The following is a 19,565-nucleotide window of genomic DNA, read 5'->3' as shown; positions in this document are numbered from 1 at the left end:
GATCTTTCAAGGAGGCCATGTCGTCAAAAGGAATAACAGATTTTTTGAATGCTTTAGCCACCGCAGTGTCCAATTTTGGGGCTTTATCCCACCTGTTCACCAAGAGTTCCTCAAAGGGATATCGTCGCTTAAAAGACGGTCTTAGGGAGCCCTTTTTTTCTGGTTTCTTCCATTCCCTATTGATCAGGTTCTGGACCTTGTAGTTTAATGGGAAAGATTTAAGTTTCCTGGGGTCTAAGCCGCCGAACATCAGGTCTTGTACTGACCATTCTGGTTTTGCGTCTGCTACCCCCATGGTGGCCCTTACTGTCTTGACCAACTTATCCACCTGTTCTAGACTTAAGCAGAAACGATTGGAGTCTTCCTCTGAAGAGGATGCAGAAGAAGAGGTTGAGGGCTCTGAGGAATCTTCATTTCCCCTAGGGGTAGCTGAGGAGTCCAACCCTGAGAAACTCACTCCCTTTTTCTTCTTAGAGGATTCCCCTTGGGATAAAGACTTTAGAGAATCCTTAACTTCCATCCTGATAATTTCCCTTAGACTTGTAGTGAAGTCAGGGGTCTCTTCCGCCATCTGCAGAAGTGGGGAAAGTGTAAGGAACTATGTATGGTAATTAGGGACAACCGCCCCCTAGCCTCTCCATTTTTTTTTTCCAAATCCCCTACCGTGTGCCGTATACATGACTGACACAGCTTTTTAGGGTAGGTGTCTGGCAAGGGACAACTGCAAAGGGGGCATTCCCTGTTTTTCGCTTTACCAAAGCACTTCTTCCCCTATAGGAGAGAAAATATAAGGGGAACACTGCATCAGGGCACATTCACGAAGATCTCTTACCCGAGCAGTAGGAGTAGGTATTGGATCACGAGGGGGGGGGGCGAGCTGGATCCTTCAGCCTGGAGGAACTCCTGCGGCTGGATTGTCCACTTCGTTTTTTAAGCTGGGAGCTTGCCTGGGGCTTCTCTGAGGCATGCTCCGTCCATTGCTGCAATGGGCCAAAAGCAGCCCTGCAGTGTTTCTGTGGCCTTTTATAATCCTCTCCCCGGAAATACGGGTCAGCAAGCGATGTGGCCAGGGGTTCCGTTTCCCCCCTCCCCCCTTCGGGATGTCCACGGTCTCTCTACCGTGCCCCGCCGCCATGCTGGCACCTGCGCCGCCGTGACCCGGCGGCGCACAAAGGAGAGGAGCCGGCCGGCATCCGACTTCCGGCCCGGTGCCACTGGCCCAGACCGCGTCACTTTCGGCGCTTCAGTGAACACGCGGGGACACGCAGGATGACAGCGGCGCCATGGTCTGACCCGGCACGACCCGCTCCATGCCCACCATCACGCCATGCCTACTGGCCCCAGATGACGGCCCGGACCGCAGGACGACTGCACCAGGAGGACCAGGATGGACCCAGGGGTTCGGGGGAAAAAAATACTCACGTGCCACCGCTGGCCCTGGAGTAGGGGATCCTCCGGACCCCGCGCCCACCTGCTCCGCACACTGTCGTGGAGCCCTGCCCGGGCCCACCGTGGTGCTTCCAGGGACCCCGCATTGACTGGTAGGAGACCCCCCCACTACCTGAGTCGGTCAGCCGGCCTGGGGATTCTTCGTCCATGATGGTATGATCTGTAGGGAATCCTGTCCTCCAGGAACAGGAAACCAACTGATGCGTGGAAGAGGTGCTGCCCTTATGTATCTGTAGGATTTCCTGTTCCTGAAGGGCGGATCCCCTCTCTCAGGTGGTGCGGTCATGGACGATCGAATAAAAAAAAGAGTATATTCAGGTTCGTTTGCAGGTTAGTTGGAGGGGTGGTGTGCGAGACAAAAAATAAAAATAGGTGAGAGACAAACATGAAAACATAGGCGCAAGTTCCCACTCATCAAAAAGTGATTTTAGATTCTACTGCGTATTTTCCAACAGAGAAACTGATTAGTTTTAAAATGCCAGCTTAGTCCATGACATTACGAAAAGTCATCCCTTTTTGGCAGGGCTGCATCTTTTTGCACCCACAAATTAGATTTAATATTTACCTCTTCTATTGTGATCAGATCTCCCAACAATAAAGCCCCCATCACACATGGTGATCTCGCTAGCGAGATCGCTGCTGAGTCACAAGTTTTGTGACGCAACCGCGATCTCACCAGCAAGATCACTGTGTGTGACACTTCTCAGTGACCGGCCCCCCAGCTGGGTATCGCTGATCATCCTGGAGTGGCCAGGACATTTTTTTGATTGCTGGTCTCCCGCTGGCCAGCACGCATCGCTGCATGTGACAGGCGGGAGACCAGCGATCAGCGATCAGGAGCTGGTAACTAAGGTAAACATCGGGTTTCTAAGTGCCGCGCACCACTTAGAAACCCGATGTGTACCTTGGTTACCAGCTCCCTGCACCAGTGCGCTGGTAACTAAGGTACACAGTGGGTAACTAAGCGACGTGCGTTGCTTGTTACCCAAGTGTCGCTGGTGCTGATCGCTGGTGAAGCTACCTGTTTGACAGCTCATCAGCGATCAAGTAGCGACACCAGCGATCCTGAAAAGGTCATATCGTTGTCGGGATTTCTGGTGCGTCGCTATGTGTGATGGGGCCCTAACACATGTATCAATGCTTACAAGCAGGAGCGCTAGCTATGAGCCAAAGCCCATAATGATGCAACTAGGAGAATTTTGTAATCCTAATCTGTATACCAAAAGCAGATAGAGAGATAGAGATAGAGATATATTATATCTCTATCTATCTATCTCTATCACACACTTATATAAACAGTATTTTTATGTTCCCTGTGAAACAGATGAGGGACGGTCAGAGGACGAGGGGTACAGCAACAGACACAAAGAATGTTTACCAGTTTGGAAAACAAAGGCGGTTTAATAAACAGTTTATAAGTAATAAATACAATGACAGCAGTTACTCTCAATAACACCAACTAAGAATATACGCAGGTACACTTAAACAGAATTAACAGTTATATGAGAATAAAAAGCCATGTGATTAACCCCATGTATAAATCAATAAGATGACTGTATTATACCAGTACTTTAGTAATCGCCTACTTAGAGCGGTTTTCAAAGTGTCTCTTACATAAGAGGCATTTTCTCCTAACTAACTGGACCTCTATAAGGCTATTTATATTATATATACACGCATATATATTCAGATGTGGGGTGGTACCTGTACGTCCAGAAACTGAAGTAGAAGGGTCCTTGTTGGGCTGTTCCAAATAATCAGAAAAGTTATCATGAAGCTCTTATGAAATGCCAAACTCTCCAACGTAGCGTTTCCTCAAATCCTTATAGACAAGACCTTATATGGCCTAGCCCAAGATGCTGTGTACTTTGTTGTTCTCACCAAGTCAGCTCACGTCAAGCCAAACAACCCCTCCCAGAGTCACCAACTATAGAAACATAGGTCCACCGACCTGTCCAGACTCTATACAAGGATCTGCAACTTCACTTCCACCCCTCCCAACCTCCAAAAACCCGTGTCCCAACTCCAGCATCTCATCGCTGTCTTCTGCTAGCCAGATCAAATATTACATCACAAATTTTTAACAATATAGTGAACTGTAATTAACCCTTACAACTGTATACTAATGATGAAGAAATAGTTTTTTAGGAAGAAAAAAAAATCTGACCAAGTGTAGGAGTGGCGAGGATGGGTAATTAGGTGGTGCTGCTGATGCTGATAGGTGGGGGAGGTGTGCTATTACAACAGGGCTGGGGGGTGACCCACTTCTTGTCGCAAACAGACTGGAGACTGAGACAGGAAAGTGCATTCAACAGGTCCGTGTTTTATTCACCAACTTCCTTGACAACTTCCACAAACCATGACAGGACTTTTGGCAATCCCGTGTATAGAAACCAAGCAGTGGGGGCACCACAATGCACAGATCATATAGTGGGGTCTAACCCCAGCCTATTCAAAATTGCATAGACAACAACAAGAAGAAAAAAGAGAATAAGCTATGAAATGGGGGATCACCACAAAACACATGATTGACTTAAAGAGAGACAATTTTATTAACACATGTACACCACAGACACTATAAAAACATTAACAAGTCACACATGTGACATGGCAAACAAAGGCTCATAATAGAGAACCCACCCTATAGCTGCACCCCACAATAACAGGTGATCAACTACCAGCCCATATAAACAGCATACCATCAGATATCTGAATATAATTGATGCCTCCAAAAGCAGGAGAAAATAACTCCTGTACTTACTTGGAAACTTAATAAGGCACCTGAGAGATTATGGACATGCATAAAGGCTGGTCACCCTAGCCAAAACATCCCTATAATGGTGATCATACAAAAGCATGCAGTGCTAGTAAGACCCAGCGCCAGCAGCATGGACTAAAATAAAAAGAGTCCATACTCTGTGCATGAAAACCTGGAACACTGGCGTCAAAATGGCATAACCTGTGTGGGGTGGAAGCAGGGGGGAAGGAGATACCCGACGCATTTCGCCACCTGCAGTGGCTTCGTCAGGGGTAGTGAGTGTGGGGTAGACGAATCTTTATATATGTAATAAAATTTCAATCATGGAGCTCAGCTGCATCACTTACCGGGTTAGTTTCATATTACCGGCAATACTGCGCATGCGCCGGCGTTTGTTAACAGGAAGAGCATCATGGCCCTCATTAACCATAGAGACCGGATTAATTTCAAGTTACCGGCAGTACTGCGCATGCGCCGGCGTTTGCTGACACGAAAAGCGTCATAGCCCTCATTTGCAAGTTGCGTGCACTCTACTATAGCAATACCACGCATGCGCTCTCTATGGAGCACTGAAAACCTCACAAATCATAATTATCACAACAGAAAACCAAGGTATGATTCAATACAAATGCTGCACTGCAGCAACACAACGCATGTGTCCACTTGAGATAAGAAGAGCGTCATAGCCCTCATTTACCATGGAAACCGAGTCAGTTACATATTACAGGCAGTACTGCGCATGCGCCGGCATTTGCTGACAGAAAGAGCGTCATAGCCCTCATTTACCATGGAGACTATAATATATACCAGTTGCGTGCGCTCTACTTTAGCAAAGCCGCACATGCGTTCTCCATGGGGCACGGGAAACGCATCACAAATCATGTTTGTCATAGAAACAGAAAGCCAAAGTATGGTTCACTACAAGCGTTGCATAGTAGCAGCACAGCGCATGCGTCCACTTAAAAGAAGAGTGTCATAGCCCTCATTTACCATGGAGACCGAATCAGTTACATGTTATAGGCAGTACTGCGCATGGGCCGGCATTTGTTAACAGGAAGAGCGTCATAGCCCTCATTTGCCATGGAGACCATAATATACACCAATTGCATGCGCTCTACTATAGCAATGCCGCACATGCGTTCTCCATGGGGCACGGGAAACGCATCATAAATCATGTTTGTCATAAAATCAGAAAACCTAGATATGGTTCACTGGAAGCGATGCACAGTGGCAGCACAGCGCATGCGTCCACTTGAGATAGCAGGAAGCGCATCATGAGTCTTATTTATCAACGCAACCAACAGTAGAGGTCTAATGCAACAAACTGCCCAGCGCACATAATAATCATAGAGACTGATGTACTACGTATAGCACATATATGGGCGTTCAATAAAGAACGCACATGACTAACCAGATATTGTACATAAGGTATTTACATGTACTGTACCTAAACCAAGTATAGAAGTTTCAAAGTAACTATGCAATACACCGTCCGGCATAAACAATAGTCGCAAGGACTGATGTAGTGTATGTGGCGCTAATATAAGCATACAATGAAGAACGCACAAAGCTGAAAAGTTATTATAAGCGCCAATACACGAAACTTCCATGCATGCCCAAGATAAACCAAAACAGTGACAATGGGCTAATAAAGCCCATACGCAGCTCAATGCCGTAACAAATGCAGGTTAAACCCATACTGCTTTTTTTTTTTTTTTTTTTTTTATTAAAAAGATGTAACACAATATTTGAATATGTGTCACAAATGCATATTAGATTCGCATAGGTAAATAGTCTCCTTACTGCATGAAATGCAGCAAGGATACTATAATCAAACTAATAGCAATAGGAGTGACCGGGTCTATCGATAGGGCCGGTACTCCCATGTTCACACAGTACTGCACAGGAAATGAATCTCTGATGAATCTCTGATGAACAGATCAATACATAAACTAAACCAAATGAGCAGAAACTCAAAAGGCAGTACACTGCAGTAGGTGCATATTTATTTTTGATTTTTACGATTTACCTCAATATGACCCACATAGATGAGCATGCAGTATAATCTCAATAAACAATAGGTGAAGTCACTGTTACCACATAGATAAGCAATATCAGAAGAAAGGACACAGCATAGTATAATGGCAAAAATCGACTGTACAGATATATATATAAGTACAAGCGGCCAAAAACTTTTTGAAACAAATATGAATGCCCACATTCACTTGTCATATAAGAGGCATGATATCAGCCCCTATGAATTATAATTATTGTTAGATCGCTGTAAACAATACAGGACGGCACTGAGCATAATGTGAACATTAGAGTAGTACAGAGGCTCAAAAACCATAACACACTAAATACTTTGGTAGAGCGAAGAAGGCAAAAATATTATTGTAATGCAGCAAGAGGCCCACGAAACACCAAAAATTGATGCTGGGAGTAATATGATCCCCAAAATAGTACATAAACTAAAGGACTCAACACCATAGATGTCTCCATACACAACATAGAATAAGATGGTAGTCAGAGATGATTGACAATGAGCAAAGTCAGACATACATGTCTTGCCAATAAAGGGAATATCCCAATCATAAACTGGTATGCTGTTTATATCTGGGCAAAAAAGGCAATATAGTTGACACTCAAACAATATAAAAAAAAGAGACAAGGCAGACATGACTGAAAGGAACAGAGGCTGAACAGGGACCCATGGAACAGAACAGTCCCCGTTAAGCCTAGGTATTTAGATACAGCACAAGGTAAAGTGAAAATCAATTCTGTTTGTAAAACCCCGTAAACAACAGATCCTCGTTGAGGCCAATAGGGGCTAAAGAGTTCAAATTGAAAATCCATTTTGATTCTCTTCTGAGAAGTTCCAATGTTATATCCCCGCCTCTGATGTCGGGTTGTACAGAGTCCAATCCAAAGATCCTCGTTCCAGTCCACTGTGAATTGTGTGCAACCAGGTAATGCGAGGCCACTGATGTAAGCGAATTTCCCTTTTCTTTGTCTTTCTTCGCCGTAGTAATGCTAGAGAAGTGTTGCTGTATCCGTCTTCTCAGCTCTTGAGTGTTCTGTCCCACATATACCTTAGGACAAGGACATATCAAGGCATAGATTACAAAGCGTGACTTGCAATTAAAATAGGAGTTCACTCTGGTCTGGAATGGAGAGAAAGGGAGAATCAACAAATTACTATTAGCCATATACGGACAGACATTGCAATTTCCACAAGGGAAGGTGCCCCTTAGCCATATGCCCCTATTAAGCCTGGTGACAGGATGTTTGAAATGGCTGTGGCTCAAACAATCTTTAAGACTCCTAGCCCTCCTAGCCACCAAATCAGGCCGTGTAGAAATATGTGGCTTCAGTCTCGATTCGCTGAGCAAAATTCCCCAATGTCTTGCAAGTATACCCCGTACATCATGCCACTGGTTAAAATAGGTGGATATTATGCCCAGTGGTTTAGGGGAACCTTTAACCCGAGGTTGTAACAGGTTCTCCCTATCGATATCCCTGGCTGTCCTGAACGCATCCGATATTACCTTCCTGGGGTATCCCCTATCTTTGAAGCGGCAGGTCAAATTCCGTGCCTCAGACAAAAAGTCATCCTTGTTGCTGCAATTTCTTTTGGCCCGAAAAAACTGTCCTTTTGGAATGCCCTTTTTAAGATGTTGAGGATGAAAACTAGCGAAGTGCAGCAAGCTATTCGTGGAAGTTGGCTTCCGATAAAGAGTAGTGACAATCCGGGACCCATTGAGGGAGATTTTAAGATCCAGGAATTCAACGTCACTTTGTGAGAGATGTAAAGTCAACCGAATATTCCAAGGATTGTCATTCAAGGAGTCCACGAAGCGATGACAATCATCCAGGGTGCCTGTCCAGAGAAATAGTATGTCATCAATATACCGGTACCAGTTGGTAATGTACCTAGAAAATGCCTCCAGACCAAACACCCTGGTGACCTCCCACCATCCCAAGAATAGGTTTGCATACGAGGGCACACAACGTGCGCCCATCGCGGTCCCAGTGATCTGTCTATAGTAGACACGATCAAAGACAAAAGTAATTTTTGTCCAATATGAAGAACAGCAAATCCAATAGAAAAGAGTCATGCTTTCTGTCTCCTGTGTAACATTGATCTAAAAAGAAGGAAACTGCCTGTATGCCAAGATCATGGCGTATGCAAGTATATAATGATTCGACATCCAATGTGACTAACCAGACCCCAGGTGGAACTGTAAGGGCATGCAGTTGTTGTATCAAATGCGTAGAATCTCTCACATAAGATGTAAGAGAGGTCACTAATGGTTGTAGAAAAAAATCAACATACGAACAGGGACGTTCCAATAAACCCCCCATCCCAGACACAATAGGCCTACCTGGAGGAACCTGGAGGGACTTGTGGACCTTAGGAAGCATGTAAAAAGTCGGTGTCCTGGGATGATGATTGGTCATGAAATCCTTTTCCCGTTTGGTTATGATATGACAATTAAAGGCAGAATCCAACAATCTATCCAATTTGGCCTTGAAAGCGGCGGAGGGATCCGAAGGTAAAACCTGATAACAATTGGAATTCATTAATTGGCGTTTAGCCTCGTTCAAATACAAATCAGCCGGCCAGATAACCAGGTTACCACCTTTATCCGCTTCTCGGATCACAAAATTGCGGTTAGATCCAAGTCTAGCAATGGCGGCTTGTTCCGACTTACTCAGATTTCTGCCACTCATGGGGTTTAACTGAAGGCACTTTATCTCCCTACATACAGTGTCAAAGAAAATTTGCACTGCAGGAAACAATGACAAAGAGGGAGTTGCCTGAGATGGTAACCTACCCTGGAAACGCCTTCTCGATTGTCCACCAATGTTTTCATCAAGAAGGTCCAGCAGATCTCTGAAGGCTTGTCTTTCCATCAGAGGCAAGTCGTCAATCATGGAAAGCTGGTGGTATAATAGTTTAAAGGTCAATTGCCTACAAAACAAATATATATCCTTAATCAAAGTGAATTTGTCTAGGCCATTAGTAGGACAAAAAGAGAGTCCCCTCTCCAAAACGGCAATCTCAGCATGTGAAAGGGTGTAGGATGATAAATTAATAATCTGTAGCTTACCAGTTTCTGGTGGGGTCAATAGCGAAGGCAAAGATGTTATCGTTTCCTGTTCTGTCTGGTCTCCCGCTTGTACTTTGGAGACCAAGTTCTGTAGTTGCGGGTCCGCTTTCTCTGTGTGATGCCTCTTGCGTCGGCCCCTCCTATTCCGCCCTCTGCGTCGCTTGGTTCGGAGGACAAAAAAATCACTGGAGGGAAGTTCATGCAAGGCGGCCATGTTGTTCGCCCCACTGACGGTACTGGTGACCCTTTTATTACCCTTATGCACCCATCTATAGGCACGCCCACCTTCAAAGTCCATTTGATCCCTTTTAAATTTTTGCCTCTTACCTGCAATAACCTCTTTTTCAAATTTATCAATAATAGACTTGAGTTGGCTTTGAAATGGTTCAACCAACAATTTTTTATCAAACTTATCCAACCTTGCCTCAAGGGCCTTAATTTTATCCTTAATCACAGTCAAAATGCCCTGATCGTGTTGTATGAGCATATCTATAATTATAAACGAACAACTCAATAGACCCTTCTCCCAAGTCTTTTGAAAATCCATATCTGCTTCCCAAGCAGGGAAGATTTGAATCCTTAAACCTCTTGGAACCAATCCAAGTCTCTTATACTCTTCCAATGTTTTGACATTCCACCATGTTTTGGTCAATGATTTGTGTAACCCCATCAGCTCTTTTGAGACACTCTGAAAGTCAGCATCTCCCATACTACTAACACCTGAAATCGTGGGCGTAGTATCAAATAACCCATTAGCCTGAGTACTCCATGAAGCCTCTCTGGCCGCCAAATCCATTATTAAATCTTAAGAAATATTTAATCAATAACGTAATGCAGGTTGGAATAAGCCAACCCACCGTGTGCCACACCCAGAAAAGTGGACGAAAACGGCCACTAAAAAATCACGTGTATAGAAACCAAGCAGTGGGGGCACCACAATGCACAGATCATATAGTGGGGTCTAACCCCAGCCTATTCAAAATAGCATATTCAAAAAAAAAAAAAACAGTATGGGTTTAACCTGCATTTGTTACGGCATTGAGCTGCGTATGGGCTTTATTAGCCCATTGTCACTGTTTTGGTTTATCTTGGGCATGCATGGAAGTTTCGTGTATTGGCGCTTATAATAACTTTTCAGCTTTGTGCGTTCTTCATTGTATGCTTATATTAGCGCCACATACACTACATCAGTCCTTGCGACTATTGTTTATGCCGGACGGTGTATTGCATAGTTACTTTGAAACTTCTATATTTGGTTTAGGTACATGTAAATACCTTATGTACAATATCTGGTTAGTCATGTGCGTTCTTTATTGAACGCCCATATATGTGCTATACGTAGTACATCAGTCTCTATGATTATTATGTGCGCTGGGCAGTTTGTTGCATTAGACCTCTACTGTTGGTTGCGTTGATAAATAAGACTCATGATGCGCTTCCTGCTATCTCAAGTGGACGCATGCGCTGTGCTGCCACTGTGCAACGCTTCCAGTGAACCATATCTAGGTTTTCTGTTTTTATGACAAACATGATTTATGATGCGTTTCCCGTGCCCCATGGAGAACGCATGTGCGGCATTGCTATAGTAGAGCGCATGCAATTGGTGTATATTATGGTCTCCATGGCAAATGAGGGCTATGACGCTCTTCCTGTTAGCAAATGTCGGCGCATGCGCAGTACTGCCTATAACATGTAACTGATTCGGTCTCCATGGTAAATGAGGGCTATGACGCTCTTCTTTTAAGTGGACGCATGCGCTGTGCTGCTACTATGCAACGCTTGTAGTGAACCATACTTTGGCTTTCTGTTTCTATGACAAACATGATTTGTGATGCGTTTCCCGTGCCCCATGGAGAACGCATGTGCGGCTTTGCTAAAGTAGAGCGCACGCAACTGGTATATATTATGGTCTCCATGGTAAATGAGGGCTATGACGCTCTTTCTGTCAGCAAATGCCGGCGCATGCGCAGTACTGCCTGCAATATGTAACTGACTCGGTTTCCATGGTAAATGAGGGCTATGACGCTCTTCTTATCTCAAGTGGACTCATGCATTGTGTTGCTGCAGTGCAGCGTTTGTATTGAATCATACCTTGGTTTTCTGTTATGATAATTATGATTTGTGAGGTTTTCAGTGCTCCATAGAGAGCGCATGCGTGGTATTGCTATAGTAGAGCGCACGCAACTTGCAAATGAGGGCTATGACGCTCTTCGTGTCAGCAAACGCCGGCGCATGCGCAGTACTGCCGGTAACTTGAAATTAATCCGGTCTCTATGGTTAATGAGGGCCATGATGCTCTTCCTGTTAGCAAACGCCGGCGCATGCGCAGTATTGCCGGTAATATGAAACTAACCCGGTAAGTTATGCAGCTGAGCTCCATGATTGAAATTTTATTACATATATAAAGATTCGTCTAGGCCACACTCACTACCCCTGACGAAGCCACTGCAGGTGGCGACACGCGTCGGGTATCTCCTTCCCCCCTGCTTCCACCCCACACAGGTTATGCCATTTTGACGCCAGTGTTCCAGGTTTTCATGCACAGAGTATGGACTCTTTTTATTTTAGTCCATGCTGCTGGCGCTGGGTCTTATTAGCACTGCATGCTTTTGTATGATCGCCATTATAGGGATGTTTTGGCTAGGGTGACCAGCCTTTATGCATGTCCATGATCTCTCAGGTGCCTTATTAAGTTTCCAAGTAAGTACAGGAGTTATTTTCTCCTGCTTTTGGAGGCATCAATTATATTCAGATATCTGATGGTATGCTGTTTATATGGGCTGGTAGTTGATCACCTGTTATTGTGGGGTGCAGCTATAGGGTGGGTGCTCTATTATGAGCCTTTGTTTGCCATGTCACATGTGTGACTTGTTAATGTTTTTATAGTGTCTGTGGTGTACATGTGTTAATAAAATTGTCTCTCTTTAAGTCAATCATGTGTTTTGTGGTGATCCCCCATTTCATAGCTTATTCTCTTTTTTCTTCTTGTTGTTGACTTTTGGCAATTCCTTTTCACACAGACCTGGGTACCTTCTTATTCTGTCTGTGTGACCGTCGTGGTGTACTCTGCGGTTCTCCTCATTGTGGCTGCCCTAGGCACTTCCACCACAGCGTTTCCCCGATCAGAGTGCACTGTCCCTTAATTCGCCCAGACTGTCTCCAACTGATGCTTCTGTGTTCCTGGGTCACCCCCCCGTGACCGTCTCTACTGTCTGGTGCTCTCTGAGGGCTCTCCACTGTGCAGCAGACACTCCTTACTAGTGAGCTCCCCTGACTGACTGACTCTTCTGGAAGCTTCCCTCGACCTTTATACTACCAGTCCTGGTAGCTATGCCCACTGTCACCTGACAGTCACCTTTGACCAATGAGAGTGACCAATGAGTGTAACACTCTCTTCTATGCTCCCCACTGCCCTCTAATGGTCACACTCAATACGGCACCCCTTTTCCTTCTCAGTGCCTCTATTTCTACACTGATTTATTCCCTCTGCCTTTTACTAAAAGCAGATTTCCCTGTCAGGTCAACCTCCCCACACAAGATAAAAAGAAATTGCAATAAAAGGCTTCATTTTTTGTGAGTCTCCCAGTACTTGTACCCACAACCTTCAACATTAAAGGCAGGCGCGAAAGCAATTAAGCCACAGGCTCTGGTGAGGTCATGGAAGAATTGTTTATTTTATCTATATTGCAGGCCCTTACTCAACAGGCAGACTATACATAGGTAATACAGATAGAACATGAGGACACAGCAGTGTATTTCTAATGGGAAAACACTTTCTTCCTATAAAATTACTAAAAAAATCATTTTCAATAAAAAAAAAAAGCTCAACACAAATTCGCAAACATGAACATATTTGGTGTACCTGTAAACATAACAATCTCCACAACAAAGAGCTCAGATTTAGTGGGATTGGTAAATGGCATAAAAAATAAATAGCGTTACATATTTTTTTTCCATCTAACTCATAAAAAATGTAATAATTTAAAGCTGAGGCCATGTTCATTTGTAGCTTAAATGCTGTGTTTTCCTACTGCAGGTGTCTTCACCTCACGACGTAATAAAAATCTTTGATTATCGATTTTCTTTTATGAGTTTCCCCCCCATATTTAATGCGTTTTTTTTGGTGCAGATATGAAACTACAGTATTTGATTCTGTATTTAAAAATGCAACTTTTTTTATTTGCGTTTTCTCAAGCTTGACATAGAAACCTATAGAGAAGAAAACCACAAAACCGCACACTTCAGCAATGTTTTTAGTTGCACAGAGGGCAGAGATTTCATGGAATTACATCCACTTCACTTGGAAATTTAGGCAGTGTTCACATGTTGCACAAAAGCTGTGCATTTTCTGCTGCTTTTTTTGTTTAGAAATTCTGCTGCGTTATCTGTCCAAACAAAGTGGATGCAATTTCAGGAAATGCAATGTGTATCTAAAGAGTTGCAGTGAGGTAAAATATTGTTTAAAAACAGTCGGTGAAATATTTTACCTCACAAATTGAATCCTCTGTGATCCCCTGCTGTAATGTCAGTATTGTCTTTTGCTTCCTCCCCTGCCCAGGAGATGAGGTATGCTCCGTACACGGTCAGACACAGACAATTTTTAAAATTAACTCTTGTTTGTGGGAAAACCCCTTTAATGTGACCGGCTTCCTCTGCCTGTAGACACGTCGCACATCTGCCACCGGGATGAGCTGAATGATTCACTGCGCCTGGCCTGCAGCTGGGTCAACAGTAACCCATAGCAACCAATAAGTTAGCCCTGGGTAATTCAGTACCTACCCAGCAGTGGGTTAGTTTTGTAAAAAGGTGGAAGACCCATTATTGGACCTTCTTCTATGCTTATGAGTGACTTTTTGCATTCAGCAACTAGACATCACACGGTCGGTGTAGGGAAGGTGACCTGACGGACGGACGAGCTAGTCAGAGTGAAGAAGGAAAGGTTTGCACAGTGTAGGTAGGAGTCAGTGATTACAGTGGGGAAACAGCTAGGAAAGTGTAGTGGACGTGCAGTACCTTGGGTGGACATTAGATGGCAGGGAGGAGTGTGAGCAAAGGACTTTACAGCAGCTTAGGGCTTTAGAAACCGTTGGTCATGGGGGGCATGGTGACAGTTGGAGTGACAGTTTCAAGGAACCGGGTGAGCTATAAATTCTGAGGGAGGGTTCCAGAAAGTTCCAGTCCCCAGGGGGAGCTCAGGTGACAGGAGGACTGTGACAGTCTTTGCGCTCTGAGGAGAATCTTACCAGGGGGACTGAGGAGAGGGAACGTCAGGGGGGTGGTCCTGACAGGAAGATACCGCAGAAGAGACGAGGCAGTGAGTGCTATATACCGTATTGGACACGACGACTGACCAGTGAAAGCGCTGTTGGTTATTGGGCCTAGGGCGGCCACAGTGGCGGACCTGTCAGGAGCGTCAAACAGTGAAGGAGGGACGGTACGCATATGTACGTCCCTATTGTAAAAGTACGGTGTGTAAACGGCTCTAGAAACGGAGGGCCGATAAGTGAAGAAAGAAATAAACTTGGACCTGTTGCACCCAGTACCTGCCTCCATCTTGTCTCTGTGTCATCTTTGCGCGGTAGTGAAAGAGGGACCACCCCCCCCCAGCTCGGCCCACCACCCACCGACTCTACATCGGCATGGAGTTTCTTAAATTTACCAGCTTTTTTTTGCCAATGCAACACTAATAAAGTTGCATAGTGGGTAAAAAAACAGGACCTCGCACACCAAATTCAACCTTATTTCAATTCAGATGCAGGGTCAGTTTTTATTATCAGTGTTTAATCAGTTTTCTCACATGGGAAAATAACCCTCATATTATTCATACATTATGAAGGATATGTTTTTAAGAATAAACTGATAAGACGAGGAAAAACAGTCTGAATGAAGTCTAGAGGCTCAAATAGGTATGTCATAGGTTGAAAAAAAAAAAAAAAAAGTGGCACGCTACATCGAATTTTGCATGTACTTGATGTCCAATTCAGATTTCTGCGATAAAACTGCTTGACATATTGCTTAATGTATACGCAGTTTGAAGTTGTACAAAACCGAAACGACTTCCTGGAATTTTAACACTGATCCAGATTAACTCTACTAACTTTTAGCCACATTCACACATTCAGTATTTTACCTCAGTATTTGTAAGCCAGGGGGGGAATGAAAAATACAGAAGTGGTGACATGTTTCTATTACACTTTTCCTCTGATTGTAGCCCAAAATCATGAGAGGAACAAATACTGATCGTGGCCTTAGGCCGGGATCTCACACAGCGTAATACGGCCGAGTCTCGCAAGTTAAAACCAAGCTCTGGCGCCGGCACTCCGGAGCGGAGTGTGCAGCCGCACAGCAATACTTAGAGCTGCACGCTGCGCTCCAGAGTGCCGGTGCCAGAGCTTGGTTTTAACCTGCGAGACTCGGCCGTATCTCGCTGTTGTGTGACTCCGGCCTTAGAGTAAGAGTGGTGGGACAGGACATGGCCAAGACCACTCAACAAATTATAGTTTCCAGCACATAATGGTGTAACCTACAGGAGCAATGTACCCTGGCTCCTGCCTGCAACATAACAGTTGAAATTCATTATAAAAAAGGCGCACACCTATTAATGAATTTGGCGCATTTTACGCCAGTGCTTCCTTCATTACGACTGATGTACAAACTTTGGTCTTAATACATGGGGGGGGCAATAAATTCCAACAAAGCTTACTTATGCGTTAAAGGGGCCTTACTGACTCCAGGCTCAGCCATACGAGCTCTGTGTATAGGGCTCAGCCCTATGTATATATTCACATTGTGCAGTCAAAGTCTTTTTTTTTTTTTTTTTTTTTTTTGGGCTTCACATTTTGTAAAATTACAACAAAGCTATGGGAGTTTGCCTCAGTATCGTAAACTTTATAGCAGGAAGAGCTATTTTTCTGTACTGTGTGAATATAGTCTAAGGCAATATTCAGTATTTGAGTAAAGACATCCAGGGCATCCGAAAGACCAAATAAAAAGGGAAGTACAAATTTTCTTTGGTTTGATTGAAAAAAATACAACAACGTAAAAATGGCCTAAAGGTTTATTCAGGCGTAGTGGATGGATTTCAGTTTTGCCATGAGGCCACACAAAGTAGAAGAGTTTGTCCCCTCTTTCCTCTCCCCCAATGTGGTTCTAGCTTGTTGCATGCCCAGAACAGGGACACAACCGCTTTTTCTCCACAATTCAATTTTGGAGAAACATTCCAATTGGACTAACAGCTAACCACAGAGTTTGTTCTTTCTTACCCCTTTAAAAAAAAAAACAAAAAAAAAACAGAAAAACAAAACGCAGTGTGTCACATCGTGTATTGATTATTATGTGCAACTAAATAGAGGAGAAAGGATTTAAGCTACAATACTTCTTACAAGAGATTGAAATGAAATCTTTACTATAATATGGGCAGTGGAGATCAGACTCTACATTCCTACAAAATGCAAGAAATTTTGATATTTTAAAACACACAAGTGAAGGTAATTTGCATTTTGAAGTCTTTTTTGAACAACTTTCTACAAGCCCACATAAAGAAAAACTTTAATCAAACCTTTACATTCAGGTCCCCTGATATTCTTGAGCCCAAAATCCTTCTAACTTGTAGGGCTTCTTACATGTGTCTAGAAGGTTACTACTCAAGGCAGTTAGCTAATGGTCAGCTCCACATTTGTTTGGGTGATTTTGTTTTAACCTCTTAAGGACCCAGCCACTTTATAGGTTAATGACCAGGCCAAATTTTTTGAAATCTGACTAGTGCCACTTTATGGCCGTGTTCACATATTCAGCACTTGATCAGTATTTTACATCAGTATTTGTAAGTCAAAAACAAGCGTGGGTGAAAAATGCTGAATTGGTGACGGGTTTCTATTATACTTTTCCTCTGATTGCTCCACTCCTGATTTTGGCTTAGAAATGCTGAGTCAAAATACTGACCAAATACTGAAAGTGTGAAAGTATCCTTTAAAGTAATAACTCTGGAATGCTTCCTCATTTCCCAGTGACTCTGAGAATGTTTTCTCATGACATATTGTACTTCATAATAGTGGTAAATTAGTTCAATATCACTTGCGTTTATTTGTGAAAATATTGGAAATTTTTTGAAAATGTTGCCATTTTCAAACTTTTAATTCTTATGTCCTTAAACTAGAGAGATATGTAAAAAAAAGTTAATAAATAACATTTCCCACATGTCTACTTTACATCTGCATCATTTTTTAAACTTTTTAAACATTTTTTTTGTTAAGAACTTGAAGGTTTAAAAGTTGACCATGACCAGCAATTTCTAATTTTTCCAACAAAATTTGCAAAACCACTATTTAGGGACCACATCACATTTGAAGTGAGTTTGGTGAGGCTATATGACAAAAGTGACACCATTCTAAAAAATGTACCCCACAAGGTGCTCAAAACAACATTCAAGAAGATTATTTACTGTTCAGGTGCTTCACAATATTTAATGCAATGTGGAAAGAAAAAATTAACATTTTACTTTTTTCACAAAAATTTTACTTTACCCACAAATGTTTCATTTTCACAATGGTAACAGGAGAAAATGGACCCCAAAATTAGTTGTGCAATTTCTCCTGAGTACGCTGATACCCCATATTCTGGAGGAAAACTATTGTTTGCACGCATGACAGGGCTCAGAAGGGAAGGAGCACCGTTTGACTTCCCGGTGGGGAGTCCCTCTGCCCCAAAGGCCAGGAGTAAGCCGACGCTCCTGGAGGGAGCCGCTCCTACTGGTGGGAGGTTCTCGGCTCCAGACAGTGGGCCGCTGTGTCAGGCGGAGCCTGGTCCCCTGCAGGCAGCCGGCCGGGCGCCGGCGTCACAATCAGAGCGCCGTCAGGGGTGCAGGCGGGGCTAGCATCCAGGCTGGAAGCGGGAGTGGCCGGAGCGATTCCTGGCCTATCGCGAGAGGACGCGCATCACTTCCCGTGACGTCACGAGCCGGGTTTGAACCTCAGTGCACGCTCCAGGGGACAGCGTCTCTCTGGCATCGCAGATCATGACGGCAATGGAAGCAGAGGCTCCGGCGAATGGAGGGGTAAGTGCGCCTGGTGCAGACCACCCTCCCCACAGCCATCCCCGCAGCCCAGGATGACTAACCTGACTACCCCTACCTTACACCAATAGGATAAGGGAACCCCAGCAGCCCCCCCGACAGTGACTAAAGACCCTGCCAAGGCCGCATCCAAATCGGTTAGATGCCCTGTATGCTGGGTAAAGCTGGCAGACACCCACGGCAAAACCCTCTGTGGACCCTGTACATCAAGGGTCATAAGAGATCAGCAGCCATCCCTCCTCTCAGAGATGAGATCCCTGATACGTGAGGAAGTCCAGGCCTCCAGGTCCAGCCTCTCACGACAGCAGTCCCCCAGTCCAGGGCCGAGCCGCAAGCGTCCGAGGTGGGAGGCAGAGCCAGTTTCCGAACCAAGCTCTTTCGAAGGTTCCGACTCGGATCCAGAGGAGGAAGAAGAGATCCTGGCAGACAGACAGGATCGAGACAGAAAATACATGTTCATGCTAGAGGACACTGGCGAGTTGGTCCAGGTGGTGAGGAACACTATGCAGATTGAGGAAGTTCCTAAGCCGCAATCTAGACAGGACGTGATGTTCGGAGGAATTATGGCTCGGAGACAGATAGTGTTCCCTGTAAGCGAACACATCAAAGCGATGGTCCTAGACGAGTGAAAGGATGCGGAACGTCGACTCGTTCTATCCCATGACTTTAAAAGTCGACTGCCTTTTGATCCTGAGGAAACACGATCGTGGGAGGAGGTTCCTAAAATCGATGTTCCCGTAGCCAAGGTCACCAAGAAGACCGCCATCCTATTCGAGGACTCATGAAGCCTCCGGGACCCAAGGGACAGAAAGGCGGACATTATATTAAAAAGGACACGGGAGACTTCTGCAGCCCTCATTAGGGCTAACATAGCAGCCACCTCGGTGGCCAGGTCTATGTTCCTATGGATGGGGCAGTTGGAGGAGCACATAACCAACAAGACCCCTAGATCTGAGATCCTAGCATCCCTTCCCCTCATGAAATCGGCCTGTCAGATACATCGGTCGAATCAGTAAGGTTTGCGGCCAGGAACAGCTCCCTGTCTAATGCAGCGCGGAGAGCGGTCTGGCTTAAATACTGGTCGGGGGATAACGCTTCTAAGGCGAAGCTATGCTCCATCCCCTTTTTGGGCCTAAGGGTGTTCGGACCAGTCCTAGATAGTATATTATAGCTA

At 44.5% G+C, this 19,565-nt stretch overlaps 1 protein-coding gene across 7 annotated transcripts in view; it reads right to left on the bottom strand.

The window, feature by feature from the left end:
• LOC141047636 (lipopolysaccharide-induced tumor necrosis factor-alpha factor homolog) overlaps positions 1 to 19,565 on the bottom strand; it is a 156,969-nt gene that overhangs the window by 48,573 nt on the left and 88,831 nt on the right. For 2 of the 7 annotated variants that reach the window (XM_073542822.1, XM_073542827.1), the window contains exon 1: positions 16,880 to 17,002. The exons of 2 other annotated variants lie outside the window; for them this stretch is intronic. The gene's annotated coding sequence lies outside the window, so the exon portion shown is untranslated. Of the gene's footprint in view, positions 1 to 16,879; positions 17,003 to 19,565 lie in introns of those variants that run through there. 3 more of the 7 variants (XM_073542824.1, XM_073542828.1, XM_073542823.1) reach the window with 3 other exon arrangements.

Source organism: Dendrobates tinctorius, unplaced genomic scaffold (genome assembly GCF_039654945.1).
Source record: "Dendrobates tinctorius isolate UK_male_01 unplaced genomic scaffold, ASM3965494v1 ptg000129l, whole genome shotgun sequence".
NCBI classification, from domain to species: domain Eukaryota; kingdom Metazoa; phylum Chordata; class Amphibia; order Anura; family Dendrobatidae; genus Dendrobates; species Dendrobates tinctorius.
Note: the sequence above shows the minus strand (reverse complement) of the source record. Positions and strands in the feature narration are given on the sequence as shown.